The sequence below is a fragment of the Glycine max genome, chromosome 18 (assembly GCF_000004515.6).
Source record: "Glycine max cultivar Williams 82 chromosome 18, Glycine_max_v4.0, whole genome shotgun sequence".
Classification (NCBI taxonomy): domain Eukaryota; kingdom Viridiplantae; phylum Streptophyta; class Magnoliopsida; order Fabales; family Fabaceae; genus Glycine; species Glycine max.
This window is the reverse complement of record NC_038254.2, coordinates 23813016-23834991: the sequence shown is the minus strand read 5'-3', so window position 1 is coordinate 23834991 and position 21976 is coordinate 23813016. Positions and strand designations below refer to the sequence as shown.

At 40.8% G+C, this 21976-nt stretch overlaps 1 non-coding gene across 1 annotated transcript; it reads right to left on the bottom strand.

The window, feature by feature from the left end:
* Window positions 1-7952: 7952 nt before the first annotated feature.
* LOC113000304 (small nucleolar RNA R71) lies at window positions 7953-8059 on the bottom strand. The gene has a single exon (XR_003265594.1). It is a non-coding gene; the product is annotated as a small nucleolar RNA R71 (small nucleolar RNA).
* Window positions 8060-21976: the final 13917 nt, after the last annotated feature.

The window sequence follows — 21976 nt, the reverse complement described above, 5'->3', positions numbered from 1 at the left end:
CCCACTCTTCGATTGGGAATTTTCTCTTTTTTTTTCTTCTAAGGGCAAGGATTGACATTCTCACCCTGGGTCAAGGTTTATGGTAAATTGGGATTTTGGCTCAAGGCTTGTAGCACGGCTGGACATGATATATGTCAGGGTTTGGTTCGATTCAAGGATAAAAGGGAATGTCCCACATTATTTCCATGACACAAATGCAACAATGATGATTTGGAAATTTTATGCAAAACTAGTCTTGTATGCACCTATGTGGACACTCAAGTGTCGAAATTTTTTGGTCATGTGATGCTAGGGCTCATAATTCATTTTCTCTATTTTAGTCAACCCAGTGTTTCCAAAATACGTTCTTTTATCAATTTGTGCATTCATCCGAGTCTATCTTGGGTGTTCGGAAAAACTTTTCAAAGCATGTACCCTTCAAATGTGTACACACATTTTTTTTTCAACAACTGGTTATGATCAGTGAATTTTTTCAAAGAAAAGTTGGAAATTATCTCTTTTCACAAGCATGTTGTTTTTTAGCTAGACAACTTTTTATTTTTATTTTCTTTTTTTCTTTTTTATCATTTGTTTATTTCATTTTCTTGTTTGTTTTTGTTTTTTCCCCCTTTTTTTCATGAGGTATTTTGCTACCTAAACATGTGTATATTTTTGTGAGGTATTTTTGTTATATACATGCATATCCAAGGTATCTTGCTACCTAAACATACATACATATATATATACATACATACATATATATATATATATATATATATATATATATATATATTTTGGTGAGGTATCTTTTTGCTACATACATGCATATCTAAGGTATCTTGCTACCTAAACATACATATATATCTTTTGTGAGGTATTTTTTGCTACATACATGCATATCTAAGGTATCTTTCTACCTAAACATACATATATATATTTTGTGAAGTATTTTTTGTTTACATACATGCATATCTAAGGTATCTTTCTACCTAAACATACATATATATATTTTGTGAGGTATGACTACCTTCCGAGCTTGTGCTTGTTTTATTCAAATTCCTAGGATCATGAGCAACTAGGTGTGTCCTACTATAACTTGCGAAACAAAAGGTGATCAAATAACAAGCAGAAATTTAAAAGTTACTAGGTTGCCTCCTAGTAGCGCTTCTTTAACGTCTTGAGCTAGACGCATGATGACTTGTTGGTAACGGACCTAGTACTTTGCTTACCTTTGGCTTTGGACTTGGTCGCCTATTGGTCGACCATGTGTCGTAGGCAACGCTCTAATCTTTTTGTGGATGTGCTGAGGGGCTCTAACCTGCTGTGGTGTTTCGCCCTGTTCCTGCCTAGGGGTGCAGTACTTCTTGATGAAAGCCCGGTTAATGGGGGGCTTGATGACCTTGCTGGGGGTGACAGGCATTCCATAAAACTGACAGAGGCTCATAATCAGAGCTGGAAACCCCAGGACCCTGTTGGACTTCTCCGAGTCCACTGGGTGTCTTGCGGGCGCGATCCCAACTGATACTTCTGCAGGGGGAGATCGGTATTGCGATCGCTGGACGGAATGTTTGCTAAGTAGCAACATCATCCATATTTGTGTAAGAATGGTCATGTTGGTGCGCATGATCCACACTTGTCTCTTTGCAGCGGCACGGGTGAAATCTTGCCCCGGTATGCATAGTAGCTGCGTGATAACCTCCTTCTCTGGTTGTATTCGCACATTTGGCGCCTTCCAATATCAGGGGGTGGCCCAGGAATTGATAAAAGGAAACTATTGGCCCCTTAACCGGGAGTGCAAGTCTCGGTTAAGAATTTAAGGGCAGAGGACCCTAAATTCTCTTAAGGTACGGATGTGGAGCCTACTGAAGGCGAGAACGTGTAGCCCTCTGAAGGCGAGGACGTGTAGTCCTCTGAAATGGAGGATGTGTAGTCCTCTGAAGTGGAGGGCGTGTAACCCTCTGATGGCGAGGACATGTAGCCCTCTGAAGGCGAGGGCGCGTAGCCCTCTGAAGGTGAGGACATGTAGTCCTCTGACGGCGAGGACGTGTAGTCCTCTAAAGGCGTGCAGCCCTCTGAAGGCGAGGATGTGTAGTCCTCTGAAATGGAGGATGTGTAGTCCTCTGAAGTGGAGGACGTGTAATCCTCTGATGGCGAGGACATGTAGTCCTTTCAAGGCGAGGGCGTGTAGCCCTCTGAAAGGGAGGACGTGTAGTCCTCTAAAGGTAAGGGCATGTAGCCCTATGAAGGCAAGGACGTATAGTCCTCTAAAGGTGAGGACATGTAGTCCTTTGGAGGGGAGGACGTGTAGTCCTCCGAAGGTGAGGGTACTAGTACCCAAGGGTCCATCCTTATGAGAAAGCATGAGATTAACTCATTGAGAGGGCGGTTGATCCCAAATTCAAAAGATTGGACATTAGATGTAGGAAATCTATGCAGTTAACATGAGTTTTTAGGGATGCAGATGCATGCAACCTTTGTCATGAAATTTGGTAAATGCGGATCTCATATGAAACAATGCAAGGCAATGGAAAGTTGTACAATGTTCATGACATTCTTTCCCTATTTTGTGATTTTGATTTTGATTTAACTTTTTTTTTGGAAAACACAGATTGACTGTTCTTCATGCAACCTTATCCTATCTTTTGCAAATCTCTCCGGGAACTCCCTCAGAGTGTATGTTCTGTTTGATTTAGTCACTTGACCATTTTGGAGTGACGACAATGGAGCTTTTTGATGTTTAATCAATCCATTGAAATGCCAGGGTTTGTCCCCCCCTTTTTTGTTTAAAAACATCGATGGGTGAGAACTTTTGATCTGCCCCTAGGTTCGCTTGAGGCTCATGCATGATGCCCCTCATTGCCCCAGTGTGGCTTTGAGGTACCAATTGTTATCTTTCGTCATGACCTTGTAGCTGGGAACCTATTGGGTGAGAACTTCTAATCTGCCCCTAGGTTCGCTTGTGGTTTTTGCATGGTGCCTTTCATTGCCCCAGTGTAAGGCTTTGAGGTACTAATCATTTGTCTTCCTCAAGACCTTGTAGCAGGGAACCTATCGGGTGAGAACTTCTAATCTGCCCCTAGGTTCACTTGAGGTTCATGCACGGTGCCCCTCATTGCCCCAGTGTGAGGCTTTGAGGTACCAATCGTTGTCTTGTTTTCACATCCTCGTAGTGAGGAAGAATGAAAGAAGCAATTGATTCTTGCAAAAAGAATTTTCCAAGGACAAGAAATAGTTGAAGGATTTTTTTTTTTCAGTTGATGGATTAAGTCAAATGACTCCTATGTAGAAGCAAGATGTTTTGATGATGCAAAGGATCAAGTGCTTCTAAGTTTAAGACAAGAATCCAAGAAAATCAAGATATATGATCAAGTTGATCTCTAGAATCTTAGGAAGAAGTTTCCAAATTGAAAAAGCAAAAGGTTTGGCCAAAGAATTCTATCTAAATCATTTTAAATTGAGATTTACTCTCTCGTAATCGATTACCAGCAGCTGAAAATGTTTATAACAGTCACTAGAAATTTGAATTCAAAATTTATAATGTGTAATCAATTACACATGGACGGTAATCGATTACCAACAGTTTATTGAATGTTTTAATTCAAATTTTAAAGCTATAATCGATTACACAAGTCTTTGTAATCGATTACCAGAGGAGATTTTCAGAAAATAATTTCCAAGAGTCACATCTATTCAAATGGTTTATGAATGGCCATCAAAGGTCTATTTATATGTGACTTGGAAACACGAATTTAAAGAGAGTTTTCATTGCTAAAAAGTTTTATCCTCTCAAAAAAATTCCTTGGTCAACCACTTGCATATTCAATAAGGAATTTTGATTGATCTTCATTGTACAATCTATCTTTTTTAAGAGAGATTTCTTCTTCTCTTCTTCTTATTTCTGAAAAAGGATTAAGAGACTGTGGGTCTCTTGTTGTAGAGGATTCTTGAACACAAGGGAAGGGTTGTCCTTGTGTGGTTCAGACTTTGTAAAAGGAGTTTTACAAAGAGAGTCGAAAATCTCAAGTGGGTTGCTTGAGGACTGGACGTAGCCACGGGAAGTGGCCGAACCAATATAAATCAAGTTCGCATTCCTCTCTTCCCTTAAACTTCTTTTATTTATTTCAATTTATCTTTTGCTTTAAAGAAGTTTATCTTGAATTGTCTTTTGAGTAATTCATGTTAAGGGTGCATTGTTAATCCAAAAAGAGAGAGTGAAAGTTTAATTGGGGAATAGTCTTTGTATCTTAATTCAACCCCCCCTTCTTAAGATAACTGAGGCCATTTGTCCAACATCCTATTCTTGATAACTCACTTCTCTCTAAAAAGACAAACTTTCCGGAATGATAAAATGAGGTCACATGAACGTCTATATTTTTACTTGAAAACACAGTCAATCAAATGCCTTTTTTTTTCTTTTTGAACTTTTCTGCTTTACTTGTTGTTTACGGCACCCCACCAACGTGCAGGACGAGTAATCTCTGATTGAACGGTCTTGGAAGTCAACACTCAGGAGTGCAGGTCGCTTTGAGCTAACAAACCAATGGCTTACACTCGCATTCTGGTGGAAGTTGAATAAGCAAAGATGTGTTTGTGAAAGGATGAGAGAGACAAGGATGTCAAATTCATCCATTTTAGCATTGTAACTGTGGTTTACAATAATGGCATAAACTTGAAAATCCTAATGAGTCATTAGAGACATCTAACAACAGCTTTTAAAATTGCGCCATGCATGGTGTCATTTGTCAATGTTAGGATTCACAAGTGATTCTCCTCAATTTTCAGCCAACCCGCATCAATTAGACTTTGCACCTTACGCTTCAAGGCCCTACAATGCTCAATGGAATGCCCCGGGGCTCCTCCATGATAAGCACGCATGGGGGTTGAGGAAACCTAGCAGGGGTTATGGCTACCATTGCAGTATCAAGTAGATAGTGGAGCAAGTTAGCATAGGACACCAGAATTGGGGTGAATTCTACAGGCTTTTTGCTGCAAAATTCCTTCCTTGGTTGGTGTTTTGGTTCATGCTGAAGGTGGTGTTTAGCATTGGTTGTGTGAAAGGTGGGTTTTGTGGTTGATTTAGGGATGGCCTTTGTGGATAATTGGGTGGTAGGTAAGGAGAAGGGTTGTTATTTGCTATGTAATGACATTGTTGAGCTGGTGGGGGAGTTCCCATGTAGAAACAGCAGTCGCAGGATGGGTTTCTCTTTCATTCTCACCCTCTTCATTTGCCCCAATTTTCTCATTCGTCCAAGCAGGATGATTAAATTTTCCTCTTTTCAGATCCGCTTCGACCCTTTCCCCGGCGAAGACCAAATCCGCAAAGCTTGAAGGCGCGTACCCCACCATTTTTCCTAGAAAAACACTGGTAATGTGTCTACTATTATTGTGATCATCTTGATGTGCCATCATTTTCTTCTATTTTCTAAACCCTTTTTGCACCATTTTAATTATTGATTGGTCTTAATTGTCAATTAATTAGGCAGTTTTATTATTTGGGCTCATTTAGCTAATTTGATGTTTTTAATCTAATTTCAGGAATTAATGAAACATTGGGCTTAATCCGGATTTTGGTTGTGGACTTGAAGAGGGCAAATAAAGCAGCGCTTACCTTAGTTAATTTCTAATTAGGAAATTTCGCAATTTTATTTTATGTTGTTCAGTGTTTATTTCGTTTTGGGCCAGAGTATTGTAATAGGGCCCAGTGACTTTGAGTGACTCTTTTTAAATAGCTGCCTTGGGATTCGTGCAGGGCATTCTGTTATGCTATTTTCATTATTCAGAGCTTTGGTTTTAGGTTTTCACGTTTTTCTGTTCCCTTGTTACAGTTTTCATTCTTAATGCAAATTTCTGTTTTCTGCTTCTAATTACGAGTTCATTCTTGCTTCTTCTTCTACCTTCATTTACGTTTCTGTCTCATTTACGTTCTATTCATTTACGTTTTTGTTCATTTACGTTTATGTTCATGTTTCATTTGCGTTTTTTGTTTGAATCCATGGAAGGCTAGATTTTCTGGTGTTGTTTCCTTTTGAGGACGAAGCCCAACTCTCTTTGAGGTTTCGCTTGTAATGTGGTTTCCTGGCAGTTTTCCCTTCACCAGTTATCCCAAATTCGTGAATATTAATCAGTGCATGCTTCGTGTTTGATTAATTGCCTCTGAGCCTAACTTGCGTTCATGCTTAATGGACGAAGGGCTAACTGGTGTATGTGGTGCCTAATCATGTATCGACAACCCTAAGTTGATTTTCGCTTAGTAAATTGAAATAGGGTTGGATTAAGTGGTTGACTGTTAAGAACGAATTCTCCATAACCCAGGATAAGAGAATGGCTTCTGAACCAGAGGAAACAACCCGTTTTTAATATTAGTGGTTTTATATTTCAGATTACTTGTTCTGCTCTTTAATCACAAAACAAACAAACCCCCCCCCCCCCCAATCGTCACTGTTACTGCAAGTATATTGTGAACATTTGGTTTGTCACTGCTTATTGGGAAACGACCTAGGATCACTTCCTAGTTACTGCATTTTTCATGTTTATTTGATTCGGGTACGGCCTCGATCAAATTTGGCACCGTTGCCGGGGAGCAGTGTCCAAAGGTTCATAATAGCTAGCTAGTGTTGTGTGTTTAATCCTTTCGTGTTTTATGTTTAAATTGTTAGTATTGTGTTAGTGTTGTATTTTGTTTAATGTGTGTTCTGTTTCAGTTTTCCCATTAAGCGTTTCCCCTGTTTCAGTCTTGGGTGTTTTGCTGTGAAGATTGTGCTTGCGGCAAAACATAGTAGTAGTAGAAATCAATTAGAGGCGGACTTTAGCGACCACCCATGCTGAATTATTTGAGATTTTTTGTTTTAGTAGCTAGGGTTGTTATTTTTGGCTGAATTTTTTTGTGGTAACTTTTTTTAATCCATATTTTGTGGGAAAAATAGCTAGAGCCTTTAGTTTGGTCAGATTTGAAAGTTCCAAAAAACTAGCAAATTTTGTGTTTGTCAAAACTTCAAACGACCATAACTTTTGCTCCGGTTATCAGAATCGCAATTATTATATATGCATTTGGGGTAGAAAAAAATTTCCTACGCCATGGCAGGCTGCCATAGGCCGGCTGAGGTCTCCATCGTCCAAAAAAACCGATTCTGTCAAAAGTTTTTTATTTTTCAAGTTTTATTCACTTATTTTTCTTAACTTACCATTTTTAGTTTTCATAGTTAGACTTTGAATTTTTGTCTGAAATTTTTTGTGCTATCTTCTCATCATTTTATAAGGTTGCTCACAAAATTTCAAGTCATTTGGATATCATTTGAGGGTAGCTGTAGTTCAAACCTACACCTTTATTTACATGATAAGGCAACTAGTTGTGTGCATGCTGAATGTAGTGTATGACTAGAGGCAATCCATCTGACTTACAACCCTTTGATCCTGAGATAGATAGGACATTTCATAGATTAGTTAGGCATCATTTTATACCTTTTGATCATTCTGAGCATTCCATTACTGGTGAATCTGTGCATTCTGTTATTGGTGATTTTGAACATCTTGATCTTGAGCATTATAATTTTGAGCATTCTGATTCTGAGCATTCTGATTTTGCACATTCTGAGAACATGGCACAACCTCCACCCCGTGAGAGGACTCTAAGGGAAATGGTTGCACCTGATTTCACCTACGAAAGCTTGTGCATCCAATACCCTGATGAGGATGTCCCATATGTTCTTAAAACTGGACTGATTCATTTGCTTCCAAAGTTTCATGGCCTTGCAGGTGAAGACCCGCACAAACATTTGAAGGAATTTCATATTGTCTGCTCCACCATGAAACCCCCAGATGTCCAAGAGGATCACATATTTCTGAAGGCTTTTCCTCATTCATTAGAGGGAGTGGCAAAGGACTAGCTGTATTACCTTGCTCCAAGGTCCATCACGAGCTGGGATGACCTTAAGAGAGTATTCTTAGAAAAAATTTTCCCTGCTTCCAGGACCACAGCCATCAGGAAAGATATCTCAGGTATTAGACAACTCAGTGGAGAGAGCCTGTATGAGTACTGGGAGCGATTTAAGAAACTATGTGTCAGTTGCCCTCACCATCAGATTTCGGAGCAACTTCTTCTCCAATATTTTTATGAAGGACTCAGCAATATGGAGAGAAGTATGATAGATGCTGCCAGTGGTGGAGCCCTTGGAGACATGACTCCTACTGAAGCCAGAAATTTAATTGAGAAGATGGCTTCCAACTCCCAACAATTTAGCGCCAGAAATGATGCCATAGTCATTAGAGGAGTGCATGAGGTAGCTACAAGCCCATCTGCATCATCTGAAACTAAGAAGCTTGAAGGCAAACTGGATGCATTGGTTAACTTGGTAACCCAGCTGGCCTTGAATCAGAAATCTGTACCTGTCGCAAGGGTTTGTGGTTTGTGCTCCTCTGCTGACCACCATACAGACGTTTGCCCTTCCATGCAGCAACCTGGAGCAATTGAGCAGCCTGAAGCTTATGCTGCAAATATTTACAATAGACCTCCTCAACCTCAGCAGCAAAATCAACCACAGCAGAACAATTATGACCTCTCCAGCAACAAATACAACCCTGGATGGAGGAATCACCCTAATCTCAGATGGTCCAGCCCTCAGCAACAACAACAGCAGCCTACTCCTTCCTTCCAAAATGCTGTTGGCCCAAGCAGACCATACATTCCTTCACCAATCCAACAACAGCAATAACCCCAGAAACAGCCAACGGTTGAGGCCCCTCCACAACCTTCCCTCGAAGAACTTGTGAGGTAAATGACTATGCAGAACATGCAGTTTCAGCAAGAGACCAGAGCCTCCATTCAGAGCTTAACAAATCTGATGGGACAATTGGCTACCCAATTGAATCAACAACAGTCCCAGAATTCTGACAAGCTGCCTTCTCAAGCTGTCCAAAATCCCAAAAATGTCAGTGCCATTTCATTGAGGTCGGGAAAGCAGTGTCAAGGACCTCAACCCGTAGCACCTTCTTCATCTGCAAATGAACCTGCCAAACTTCACTCTACTCCAGAAAAAGGTGATGATAAAAATTTACCTAACAATTTCTGTGCAGGTGAATCTTCTTCCATAGGTAATTCTGATTTGCAGAAGCAGCACATTCCCCCTCTTCCATTCCCTCCAAGAGCAGTTTCCAACAAAAAAATGGAAGAGGCAGAGAAAGAGATCTTAAAAACGTTTAGAAAAGTAGAGGTAAACATACCTCTGTTGGATGCAATAAAGCAAATTCCAAGATATGCCAAATTCTTGAAGGAGCTGTGCACTAATAAGCAGAAGCTTAAAGGAAGTGAACGGATTAGCATGGGTAGAAATGTCTCCGCATTGATTGGTAAATCTGTTCCTCAAATTCCTGAAAAATGCAAAGTTCCAGGTACATTCAGCATACCTTGTATTATAGGGAATAGTAAGTTTGACAATGCCATGCTAGACTTAGGAGCTTCTGTTAGTGTTATGCCTCTGTCTATTTTTAATTCTCTATCTCTAGGTCCCTTACAGTCAACTGATGTGGTAATTCATTTAGCTAATAGAAGTGTTGCCTACCCTGTTGGTTTCATAGAAGATGTCTTAGTTAGAGTTGGTGAACTGATTTTCCCTGTTGAATTTTATATTTTGAATATGGAAGATGGATTTTCTCAAGGATCAGTTCCCATCATTCTAGGCAGACCCTTTATGAAAACTGCTAGAACTAAGATAGATGTTTATGCAGGCACACTATCCATGGAGTTTGGTGATATAACTGTTCATTTTAATATTCTGGATGCTATGAAATACCCATCTGAAGATCTTTCTGTATTTCGTGCTAAAATAATTTTCCATGTTGTTGATGAATACATGACTGATCTTTATTCTAATCTGCATGCCTCTCACTCTTCATGCATTGAGTCTGAAATTGTACTTGATCATATGTCTGAATTTGATGCTGAGAGTGAATATGAGAGTGATATTGATTGCATGTCTGGTGGTGGTGTTTTACCTCTCGAGATTGATTTTATAGAGTCAGATAGGACTAACCATTTTTCAGGAAGTACACATACCTCTGACTTTCTTTATGAGGTAAAGGCTGAGAAACCATCTCCTTCTACCACTGTCTAGCCGACCACACCAGAATTGAAGCCTCTGCCATCAAATTTAAAATACGCTTACTTGGATGATAGCAAGAGTTTTCCAGTGATTATATCTGCCTCCCTTGTTGATGAGCAAGAGGAGAAGTTGTTGTTAGTTCTCAAGAAGCATAAGAAGGCTATAGGCTGGACCCTGGCGGACATTCCTGGTATTAGCCCATCCACATGTATGCATCGAATAAATTTAGAGGATGGAGCTAAACCAGTAAGACAGCCACAGAGAAGACTCAACCCGGTGATTCTTGATGTAGTGAAGAAAGAGATAACCAAGCTTTTGCAAGCTGGAATCATTTATCCTATCTCCGATAGCCAATGGGTGAGTCCCGTCCAGGTAGTCCCGAAGAAGACCGGCCTCACAGTGATCAAAAATGAGAAGGAAGAGTTGATTCCTACTCGGGTGCAGAACAGTTGGAGAGTCTACATTGACTACAGGAGGCTGAACCAGGTTACCAAAAAGGACCATTTTCCCCTGCCATTCATTGATCAGATGCTTGAACGCCTGGCAGGTAAATCTCACTATTGTTTCCTTGATGGCTTTTCTGGTTATATGCAAATTACTATTGCTCATGAGGATCAGGAAAAGACCACATTCACCTGCCCCTTCGGCACTTTTGCTTATAGGAGGATGCCTTTCGGCCTATGCAATGCCCCTGGTACCTTCCAACGGTGCATGATTAGTATTTTCAGTGATTTTTTAGAAAATTGCATAGAGGTGTTTATGGATGATTTCACTATATATGGATCCTCTTTTGATGGTTGTTTGGATAGTTTAGAAAAAGTTTTAAATAGATGCATTGAAACTAACCTTGTTCTAAATTTTGAAAAATGTCATTTTATGGTTGAGCAAGGTATAGTTTCAGGGCACATTATTTCCAATAAAGGTATTGAAGTAGATCCTGCAAAAATTTCTGTTATTTCACAATTGCCTTACCCCTCTTGTGTGTGAGAGGTGCGATCTTTTCTTGGTCATGCAGGGTTCTACAGGCGCTTTATTAGGGATTTTAGCAAAGTGGCCCTTCCGCTGTCCAACTTGTTGCAAAAGGAGGTGGAGTTTGACTTTAATGACAGATGCAAAGAGGCTTTTGATTGCCTCAAAAGAGCGCTGACTACCACCCCCATCATCCAGGCACCCGATTGGACAGCCCCTTTTGAGCTTATGTGTGATGCATCAAATTATGCATTGGGGGCTGTCCTTGCTCAGAAAATTGATAAATTGCCCAGGGTGATATATTATGCTTCTAGGACTTTAGATGTTGCCCAAGCGAATTATACTACTACTGAGAAAGAGCTTCTAGCCATAGTTTTTGCTCTTGAAAAATTTCGATCTTATTTGCTTGGTACCCGCATTATTGTTTACACTGACCATGCAGCTCTAAAGTACTTGTTGAAGAAGGCTGATTCTAAGCCTAGGTTGATCCGATGGATGCTCTGGCTCCAAGAGTTTGACTTGGAGATCCGTGATAGGAGCGGAGCACAAAATCTAGTTGCTGATCATTTGAGTCGGATCGAACGTGTATCTGATGCAGATTCACCTATTCGGGATGATTTCCTGGATGATCATTTGTATATACTGTATAGTATTTCTGACTCTCTTTCTACTCCCTGGTTTGCTAACATTGTCAATTATTTAGTTGCTTCTGTTTTTCCTCCCTTAGCATCTAAGGCCCAAAAAGATAAAATTAAAAGTGATGCTAAGCATTTTATTTGGGATGACCCCTACTTGTGGAAATTGTGCAGTGATCAGGTCATTAGACGGTGCATTCCAGATCATGAGACTGACTCAGTCCTGCAGTTCTATCATTCTTCCGCACCGGGAGGTCATCTGGGTGTTCAAAGGACAGCTCGCAAAGTGCTTGATTGTGGTTTTTATTGGCCCACCATCTTTAAAGATGCGTGGAAGATCTGCAGCACTTGTGAGCAGTGTCAGAGAGCAGGAAATACACTTACATGACGACAACAAATGCCTCAGCAACCTATGCTATTTTGTGAGGTGTTTGATGTCTGGGGTATAGATTTCATGGGCCCTTTTCCTGTCTCTTTTGGTTATGTTTACATTCTCCTTGCAGTTGACTATGTTTCAAAATGGGTGGAAGCCAAGCCCACTAGAACTAATGATGCTAAAGTTGTTGCAGATTTTGTCAGGTCTAATCTGTTCTGCAGGTTTGGAGTACCTAAAGCAATTGTTAGTGATCAAGGAACCCATTTTTGCAAAAGAACAATGCATGCCCTGCTTAAAAAGTACGGGGTGGTACACAGGGTATCCACACCATACCACCCCCAGACCAATGGACAGGCAGAAATTTCTAACAGGGAAATCAAGAGAATTCTAGAGAAGATTGTGCAGCCAAGCAGGAAAGATTGGAGTACCAGGCTTGATGATGCTCTCTGGCCACATCGGACTGCCTACAAAGCACCCATAGGAATGTCTCCTTATCGAGTTGTCTTTGGAAAGGCATGTCATCTTCCAGTGGAAATTGAGCACAAAGCATACTGGGCAGTGAAGACTTGCAACTTCTCTATGGATCAAGCTGGTGAGGAAAGGAAGTTGCAACTGAGTGAGTTAGATGAAATCCGCCTAGAAGCCTACGAGAATGCCAAGTTCTACAATGAAAAGACCAAGAAGTTCCATGATAGCATGATAGTTAAAAAGGACTTCATGGTTGGGCAAAAAGTGTTATTGTATAATTCTAGGCTTGGACTCATGAGTGGTAAGTTGAGGTCTAAGTGGATTGGTCCTTTTGTTGTTACTAATGTTTTTCCTTATGGTGCAGTTGAGATCAAAAGCGACTCCACAAACAAGAGCTTCAAGGTCAACGGACATCGACTTAAGCCATTCCTCACGAACCCTTCTCTAGTGGACGTAGTCGTGGAAGAGACTTCCTTACTCCACCCTACTCTTCCTCCACCATGACTTAGGGAGTTTTTTCTTTTCCTATCTCCTTCTTTGCTTTTACTACACTTGTCCGATTCTATTTGATGATTTAATTGTTTTTAATCTTTTAATTGCGCTACATTGAGGACAATGTGTTGTTTAAGTATGGGGGGGGGGGGGGAGTGTTCTTTGGTTTTGCTAGTTTTGTTGATTTTGTTAATTTGTTAATGTTGTTAGTTTCATCGGATTGTTAGTTTAATATTTTGGGTCAATTTTGTGTGCATGTACGACTTTGCATGTTTTTCTTTGAATTATAGGATATGTTCAAGAAATGGGTAATTGTTTTGAAAATAAAAGTTGTTGACATGTTGTGACTTGAAATCCTTGATTTTTCTCTACATGTCATGATAGTTTTGAAAGCTCAATTTGAAAGTGATGAGTTTACCTTTATGAGAATTTGAGCCATCCATCATCATAATCATTTGGTGTGTTTTGCCCCATTGATTGCTTGCACAATAGCCTTGGCTTGATTCTTGTTGATGCTTCCTAATTCACATGCATATTTGGAAATGATTGAGGCAATTTTGTTCTTATAAGCTTCTAGCCAAATGGACTTACCTTGAATTAATTCCTTTGATAGCCCTTTTGAGCCTTGTTTCCCTTTCCTTGTTTTGAAGCTCACTACAAGCCTTAAATGAAAAACCATGATATCACCATATCCTTAAGGAATTCTGGAGCTTCGGAATTGTTTTGGGAATAAGTGTGGGGGGTTTTTGTTTCATTGGATAACTTGTTTTGTTGGCTATGCTTCATGATGTATTTTGGGCCATACTTGATGTACATTGTATATTGGTTAAATGTTGGACATGCTGAATGAAATGTTGTTTCTCAAAGGCTATAGAGTAAAAAAAAAATTCGAAAAAAGAAAAAGAAAAGCAATAAAGTTGAGTGAATAAGATCTTAAATGGCACAAGAATGATGAAACTCTTGGTTCTACTCTTCATGTTTAAATTTTATCTTTACTTCTTTTTATTTTCTTAATATGCACTTATTCCCCATTGCTCCTCTATTCCTTTGGGATTTAGCCACTTATTCCATATTTCTCCATACCTTGTCCTTGGCCCCATTACAACCTTAAAAGACCTTTTGATCCTCATGTGCTTGTGTTTGTGGGTTGATTGTCAATTTTAGAATCTTGCCAAGTCTATATGGTGTTTGCTTTCATGGGTGCTTTGAGGGTAAATAGTAGCCTAGACACTTGAGAGATAGAGTGTATATCTTGTGAGGCTTTATCACTTTTCATTCTTGAGCTGATTAACTATTTTGCCATGATTGGGTTGCTTGGATGATTTTCATGAATGTCTTGACTTTTTGGATCTCCTTATGTTAGATGTTACCCATTCCTTTCATTCCTTGATGTTCATTGAGAAATATATGAATGTTTTTGTTTGTCTCTCTTTGATATCCTTGGATTTTGTTCTTTGTTTCATTTTGCCCAGGAGTGCAAAAGGCTAAGTATGGGGGGTTTTGATGTGCCATCATTTTCTTCTATTTTCTAAACCCTTTTTGCACCATTTTAATTATTGATTGGTCTTAATTGTCAATTAATTAGGCAGTTTTATTATTTGGGCTCATTTAGCTAATTTGATGTTTTTAATCTAATTTCAGGAATTAATGAAACATTGGGCTTAATCCAGATTTTGGTTGTGGACTTGAAGAGGGCAAATAAAGCAGCGCTTACCTTAGTTAATTTCTAATTAGGAAATTTCGCAATTTTATTTTATGTTGTTCAGTGTTTATTTCGTTTTGGGCCAGAGTATTGTAATAGGGCCCAGTGACTTTGAGTGACTCTTTTTAAATAGCTGCCTTGGGATTCGTGCAGGGCATTCTGTTATGCTATTTTCATTATTCAGAGCTTTGGTTTTAGGTTTTCACGTTTTTCTGTTCCCTTGTTACAGTTTTCGTTCTTAATGCAAATTTCCGTTTTCTGCTTCTAATTACGAGTTCATTCTTGCTTCTTCTTCTACCTTCATTTACGTTTCTGTCTCATTTACGTTTCTGTTCATTTACGTTTTGTTCATTTACGTTTCTGTTCATGTTTCATTTGCGTTTTCTATTTGAATCCATGGAAGGCTAGATTTTCTGGTGTTTTTTCCTTTTGAGGACGAAGCCCAACTCTCTTTGAGGTTTCGCTTGTAATGTGGTTTCCTGGCAGTTTTCCCTTCACCAGTTATCCCAAATTCGTGAATATTAATCAGTGCATGCTTCGTGTTCGATTAATTGCCTCTGAGCCTAACTTGTGTTCATGCTTAATGGACGAAGGGCTAACTGGTGTATGTGGTGCCTAATCACGTATCGACAACCCTAAGTTGATTTTCGCTTAGTAAATTGAAATAGGGTTGGATTAAGTGGTTGACTGTTAAGGACGAATTCTCCATAACCCAGGATAAGAGAATGGCTTCTGAATCAGAGGAAACAACCCGTTTTTAATATTAGTGGTTTCATATTTCAGTTTACTTGTTCTGCTCTTTAATCACAAAACAAACAAACCCCCCCAATCATCACTGTTACTGCAAGTATATTGTGAACATTTGGTTTGTCACTGCTCGTTGGGAAACGACCTAGGATCACTTCCTAGTTACTGCATTTTTCATGTTTATTTGATTCGGGTACGGCCTCGATCACATCTCTTTCTCCGTCATTAGAGGTGCCACTTGACCTGCCAGGTCTCTTCACCTTTGGGCATATTCTTTGAAAGATTTGTGCCCCCTTTTTTTGCACACTTTCTGTAGTTGCATCCTATCCGAAGCCATATCAGAATTGTACTGATGCTGCTTAACGAAGGCAACCATTAGGTCGCTCCAAGAATGGACTCGGGAAGGTTCCAAGTTAGCGTACCAAGTAACAGCTACCCCAGTAAGACTTTCTTGGAAGGAATGTATCAGCAATTCCTCATCTTTTACATATGCCCCCATCTTCAGACAATACATCTTTAGATGCTTCTTGGGCCAAGTAGTCCCCTTGTACTTGTCAAAGTCCAGCACCTTGAACTTGGGAGGGGGTGATGTTATTGGGTACTAGGAACAACTCTTCTAGGTTAGCAAGGGCATAATCTTCACCTCCTTTAATGGCCCTGAGCCTTTCCTCTAGTGGTGATCCAACTTTCCCATTTCCGCCATAGCATGAGGGTTTTTACTTGTTGTGGAATGCAAGAGGTGTAGCTGGGGGTGATACTGAGGGCTCTCCAAAGTGTTTTGTAGGGGTATACCATCAACTGCTTGCCCGTCAGTGGCATATCCGAGGCAAGGCTCGAAGTCGGCTAGATTGTGGTGGGGAATTTCATGTGTCTCCCCCACGGTTTAAGAGACATGTGCATGATAGTTCGGTGTTGTTGGCTCTCAATGGGTATATGAGTGGAGTTATTAACATTCTCATTGGGAGTGTATGCCACATTGGGTGGCGTATAGTTGGGAGGCAAGCCATATGGTGGGAAGGCATGCTTGTTTTGAATTTGCGCATAATGGGGGCCGCCCGTACTTCCCAAATCTTTGCCTACCATAGCTGAGGTTGGATGATTCATTTGGTTGAGGCCAGATGGGGGCATCGGGTTCACCTAAGCAACAGTGCTGGTAGCGGCAACTGCAATTGCATTGTCTTCCATTATCTTCCTCATGCTCATCATGGCCTCCATCATCGTGGCCATTTTCTCTTTCATGGCCTCCATGTCGACCTTCATCTTCTCTTGTACCTCCTCCACTTTACCCATTACTCTAGCTCTAGCACGGGTTCGGTAAGGGCGCCGTAAAGCCTGTTCTTTTCTTTTTTATAACAATGATTAAGTTCTTCTTTCTTTTTTCAAGGAAAGAATGAGCAATGCAACCAATGAAAAGCATGGATGTATGCAATGATACACAGTTGAAGTATTGCGAATTTTTATGCAGGATATGGGGTTGAATCAATTTAGATTTTCAACATGGTCCATGACATCTTTGTCAAGGTGAAACTGAAAGTAACAAGGACATCAACAATCCTAAATGTGTTTGGTAGTAGACAAGCAGCGATGTAACTCGATTCATCTTTTGCCCCAATTTTCGCAAGATGGTCACCTCCATGATTCAACTTGACTTGATGAACCATGAGCTTAATTCAACCCTATAATCCAAGGAATGGCAATTCTGATCGCCATTACTTCAACAAGCTTTCATAGGGATGAATGACTCGGGCATACTTTAAGTTATGCATGGAAAATGTAATTATGAAATTGAGATGCCCGAAGAAACATCATTTCCTAGTTAACCATGCATTAGGTACCATGTTCACTCATTTTGTTTTTAAGTGAAACGAGTTTATGATCCCAACATGGTTGGCTCATGGTACCTAACACGTGCAACTAAGAATGCGTCATGAATTTTCACGCTTCCCCTTTTTTTGTTTTTGTTTTGTAGAGGAAAACACAAGGTTCATGTATGAGTAAACATGAAAACAAAAGGTATGCAGTTTGTAGAACAAAAAGTATGTTGAACGCATATGCATGATGATGCAATGACTCATGCAAAATGTGAGGCTGGAATATGATAACGGACAAATGCAGGAATGATATGTTCACTGTGATGCCATGAAGAGATGCTTATGCGATGCATGATATGAATGCATGCTAGAGATAAAATGCAGGAGTGATTTGATTCGCACTGATCTTTGGAGTAAAAATGCGGGATAAACTCATTTTATTCATAAAGTTTAACTAGTCAAGATCTGAGTGACAATACAAACTTCCTAGCGGTTTCTAATTATATAGGCCATTAAGTCTATCATATGTTGACAATATCTGAGAAGTCCGTGGATCTCCTTGGGGGCGGAGTAGGTGTCCAACATTGCCTTGGCCTTGGCTAGTATTCGGGGAAGCTCTTGACTCCCGTTCAAGGTAAGGGCAAACCGGTCCATCCACATCGTTGCCTCTTGATGTAACGAGTCGATCACCCTTCCTCTAGCCTCTTTCTCCGCGTACATTTGGGCATACTCGTCCGCCACTCTATGCTCGTGGGCCGTAGCTAAATTTAGTTCTTCTTGGTACTTGCTGATGATAGCTAACATGTTGGTCTCTGTTTCGCATAACCGTTGAGACAAGTTTCTTTTGGACCTTGAGCAAACCTTCAACTCATCTTTCAAGATCAAACTGTCTACTCGTGATTGGTCCCTTTCCTCTCTTTGGAGTTTAAGCTTGCTGTTGCTACCCCACAAACGGAACTTGTTCCGGCCATGCTCTTCCCTACGAGCCCTCTTGGTCTCCTGTTCCAAAGCCTTGGTGGTAGCTATATTTATATCTCTCGGTTCGGTATTCTCTTTTCAGATTTTCAGAGTTGCTGATTTGAACCTTTCTTTAACTGTTTGGGCTTGCTTGAGTTCCGCCCTAAGGGCTTGCACTTCTTCGTCTTCCTTCGGTGCCTCAACTTCCTCTCTTTTAGCGGTTCTCAAACTTGGAAGCCAATCCAAACCTTGCACGTGGGCTTTTAACCACTTAAGATAGCCACCGATGGGCCCATTGTTACTGCCCCTGAGTTCCTTGTCCTTCTTTTGCAACACCTCCCATGCCTTGCGGACCTTCTGAAGTGTCTCCACGTTGGTCTTATTGAAGCCTCATGAAATGACAGGCGCGAGCTCATCCTTTAGTGGCGCCCCTCTCATCGGGTAGCCAAGTTGCCTTATCGTAAGAACAGGATTGTAATTGATGCAACCCCTTGTCCCTATCAAGGGAACATTCGGAAATCCTCCGCACGAGATAAGAACTCCGGTTCTTCCTTCTTTCCATCGAGGGAACCAGTTGACAGATGCTCCTTCTCTGTTTGCTAAAAGTTGGTCCCAATTCGCCCTTCCTTTCTCTGTGCATGAACGGTGGCTTTCTAACGGGCAGGCATGCCTCACCTCTTGGCGAAAAAGGTGTGAAACCAACCATACATAAAGACTGGGAGTACAGCAGATAATCCTGGTACTGCTCTTCTCACATCTTCAGTCAAAGGTGTCATAGAGGTCGACTAGCATAGCAACGATTGGGCTTTCCTTGTGGTCATGATAGGCAAGAAAAGCGTCAATCGCTGCTAGGTCCACCAACCCATCCACATTTGGAAAGAGGACTCCTCCAAAGATCAACAGTGCAAGAATGTCTATGAACAGGGCCCATTCGCCTTTACTTGCCAAGATTCTTGCTTTTGCCTCCAAAGATTTTCTCGGTATTCCAACCACCCTATTTTCGACCTTCTTCCTGTCGTCTAATTCCTGCACCGAGATTTGGACTATCTTGGAAATTCTAGCAAATGAGGGATAGAACCCTGAGAAGAGGTAGGGTTTCCTTCACCCTAGAGGCCATCCTAGGATCTCTTCAAATTCTTCTACCATAGGTGATAGCTGGAAGTCCCTAAAGGTGAAGCACCTCATCGGCTGATCATAATACTGGGCGAGGGAGGCAATGGCCTCTGTGGAGACTTCTACCATGGCTAAGTCCCAGATTTTACCGTAAGCTTTGCGAAAAGCTTGCCGCTGGAGCTGACCCATTAACTGCCCTAACTCCTTTAGACTGGTGGTCCCTAGGCTCTTGACCTTGACTTGATAGAACGTCCTTTCAAGTGAAGGCATTTGACTTGATCCCATGTTTTACTAAAGTGAACAAAAAATCGGTGTGAATCAAAACTCCGACATCTATCACGGGTGGAATGGATGAATGCATGAAGAAATGCATATGACACAGATGCAATTTATGAATACGGGAGCCCGGGAAATTGTCTTTGTATTTAAGAAGGTGGCACGGACCCTCCGTCGGTTTGCCAAAGAGAGGGGATCAAAACAGAATCCGTGTGTGATGCATATGCAAAAGGCGCAACACGGGAGTGTACAGTATGACAATATTCACAAAATATAAGCAAAAGGGTACATGACACTTATGCATGGCAGTGTGAAAAAATGGCACGTAGCGTGTCCGCTTCGTGCCCCTATTCAAAGGACCTATATGGGAGAGAGCTAAAAAGGTTTTTAGTGATAATCCCCAAGGTGGTCATATCTCTCTTGATGGTCTCTAGAGGTATCATCCTCTTCGAAGAACATATTGCAAAGAGGCTTTTGATTGCATCAAAAGAGCACTGACTACCACCCCCATCATCCAAACACCCGATTGGACAGCCCCTTTTGAGCTTATGTGTGATGCATCAAATTATGCATTGGGGGCTGTCCTTGCTCAGAAAATTGATAAATTGCCCATGGTGATATATTATGCTTCTAGGAATTTAGATGTTGCCCAAGCGAATTATACTACTACTGAGAAAGAGCTTCTAGCCATAGTTTTTGCTCTTGAAAAATTTCGATCTTATTTGCTTGGTACCCGCATTATTGTTTATACTGACCATGCAGCTCTAAAGTACTTGTTGAAGAAGGCTGATTCTAAGCCTAGGTTGATCCGATGGATGCTTTGGCTTCAAGAGTTTGACTTGGAGATCCGTGATAGGAGCGGAGCACAAAATTTAGTTGCTGATCATTTGAGTCAGATCGAACGTGTATCAGATGCGAATTCACCCATTCGGGATGATTTCCCGGATGATCATTTGTATATACTGTATAGTATTTTTGACTCTCTTTCTACTCCCTGGTTTGATAACATTGTCAATTATTTAGTTGCTTCTGTTTTTCCTCCCTTAGCATCTAAAGCCCAAAAAGATAAAATTAAAAGTGATGCTAAGCATTTTATTTGGGATGACCCCTACTTGTGGAAATTGTGCAGTGATCAGGTCATTAGATGATGCATTCCAGATCATGAGATTGACTCAGTCCTGCAGTTCTGTCATTCTTCTGCACCGGGAGGTCATCTGGGTGATCAAAGGACAGCTCGCAAAGTGCTTGATTGTGGTTTTTATTGGCCCACCATCTTTAAAGATGCGTGGAAGATCTACAGCACTTGTGAGCAGTGTCAGAGAGCAGGAAATACACTTACATGGCGACAACAAATGCCTCAGCAGCCTATGCTATTCTGTGAGGTGTTTGATGTCTGGGGTATAGATTTCATGGGCCTTTTTCCTTTCTCTTTTGGTTATGTTTACATTCTCCTCGCAGTTGACTATGTTTCAAAATGGGTGGAAGCCAAGCCCACTAGAACTAATGATGCTAAAGTTGTTGCAGATTTTGTCAGGTCTAATCTGTTTTGCAGGTTTGGAGTACCTAAAGCAATTGTTAGTGATTAAGGAACCCATTTTTGCAACAGAACAATGCATGCCCTACTTAAGAAGTACGGGGTGGTAAACAGGGTATCCACACCATACCACCCGCAGACCAATGGACATGCAGAAATTTCTAACAGGGAGATCAAGAGAATTTTAGAGACGATTGTGCAGCCAAGCAGGAAAGATTGGAGTACCAGGCTTGATGATGCTCTCGGGGCACATCGCACTCCTACAAAGCACCCATAGGAATGTCTCCTTATCGGGTTGTCTTTGGGAAGGCATGTCATCTTCCAGTGGAAATTGAGCACAAAGCATACTGGGCAGTGAAGACTTGCAACTTCTCTATGGATCAAGCTGGTGAGGAAAGAAATTTGCAACTGAGTGAGTTAGATGAAATCTGCCTAGAAGCCTACAAGAATGCCAAGTTCTACAAAGAAAAGACCAAGAAGGTCCATGATAGCATGATAGTTAACAAGGACTTCATGGTTGGGCAAAAAGTGCTATTGTATAATTCTAGGCTTGGACTCATGAGTGGTAAGTTGAGGTCTAAGTGGATTGGTCCTTTTGTTGTTACTAATGTTTTTCCTTATGGTACAGTTGAGATCAAAAGTGACTCCACAAACAAGAGCTTCAAGGTCAACGGACATCGACTTAAGCCATTCCTCACGAACCCTTCTTTAGTGGACGTAGTGGTGGAAGAGACTTCCTTACTCCACCCTACTCTTCCTCCACCATGACTTAGGGAGTTCTTCTCTTCCTATCTCCTTCTTTGCTTTTATTACACTTTTCGGA